The sequence below is a fragment of the Trachymyrmex cornetzi genome, unplaced genomic scaffold (assembly GCF_001594075.2).
Source record: "Trachymyrmex cornetzi isolate Tcor2-1 unplaced genomic scaffold, Tcor1.1 scaffold585, whole genome shotgun sequence".
In the NCBI taxonomy this organism is placed as follows: domain Eukaryota; kingdom Metazoa; phylum Arthropoda; class Insecta; order Hymenoptera; family Formicidae; genus Trachymyrmex; species Trachymyrmex cornetzi.
Genome location: NW_017299898.1, coordinates 58,172 through 59,589, shown reverse-complemented (window position 1 = coordinate 59,589; position 1,418 = coordinate 58,172).

Below are 1,418 nucleotides of genomic sequence, written 5' to 3'. Positions count from 1 at the left end.
TTAAGCCTTAAGCCATAAGAAATGAGCAAATCACAGTCGCTTATTCTTCTCGGATTCGACTGTAATTGGTCAATTTTTTACGGCTTAAGGCTTAAAATACCTATTGTAGATCCGGGGTAATGGAATCAACCAATCGAAATTCTTCTTTTCCATGGAATGAGAAGAAAGGAAAGCTTCTGATTAGTTGATTCGCTTATGCACTATGCGTTATGCGTTATGCAAAAGCTTGTGTCTGGGCTCTTAAGGTTTGTTCGCGTCGCATGCTCCAACATACTCCTACTTCCTCCAACTGTAGCTTTTACTCACTCAAACGTGCTCGTTAGAGTGAGTAGGAGCTATGGTAGGAACATGTTGAAGCATGTTGGAGTATGCGACGCGAACAAACCTATAGAGAACGGACCGCGCGATCCGTGTGTCAAAATGGTCGATAGGAATAAGAGAGAGGGACCGCGGCAGACGGCCATTTCTATTTCTTTCCATTCAATGGTATAATGGGAGAGAGAATGAGAGGAAGATTGGCCGGTCCCTCTCTCTCATTATTTTCAACCACGGTCCCTCTCTCTCATTATTGTCAACCATATTTGATACGTTACTGAGATACGGATCGCGCAGTCCATTCTCTGTCTTTGGCCGGCATGTCCTCTCTCAGGTTTCTCTCTGATACAACTTGATTTCATTTGAGTTTGAAGATATTAAAATTTTTTAAATGTATTCGTGATTTTAGATTTTTTACATTTATATAAGCCGTAAATTCACGTACGAGGCAGAGATGCCAATTCTGTTATGCGGGGTCTACAATAGAAGTAGCAGTCGTAGGGTCTTAAGTCGTAGAAAATTGATCAATCATAGTCGATTATTCTTCTAATATTCTACTGTGATTGGTTAATTTTCTACGACTTAAGACTCTACGACTGCTACGACTTCTATTGTAGACCCCGCTTTACGGTTTACGACATCGCGACTAGCTTCATCGGTCGGCGGTCTGGCGCAACCGTTAGCACACACATAAGCACAAGCTCGTGTACGTGTAAGGGTACGATTACATGAAGCGCGGAAACGCGGAAAAGCGGAAAAGCGGAAGACAAAATTATCTAGATTTTACTAAATTTCCGCGTTTCCGCGCGTTTTGTTTCGTCTGTTTTGATCTCCTAATATTACATGGAGCACAATTTTCGCGGAAAAGCGGAACGGGGTATTAGAAATTATTAATTTTTAACGATATTTATTGATTAAAATACTTGTATTCAATGCAAAAGCTAAAAAGATAAACATATTAATAAAAATTGTAATGAATTAAGTGAATACAATTTTTTTAAATGAATATAAAAGTGTATTTGTTGCACTATACCGTTCCGCTTTTCCGCGGAAATTGTGCTCCATGTAATATTAGGAGATTAAAACAGACGAAACAAAACGCG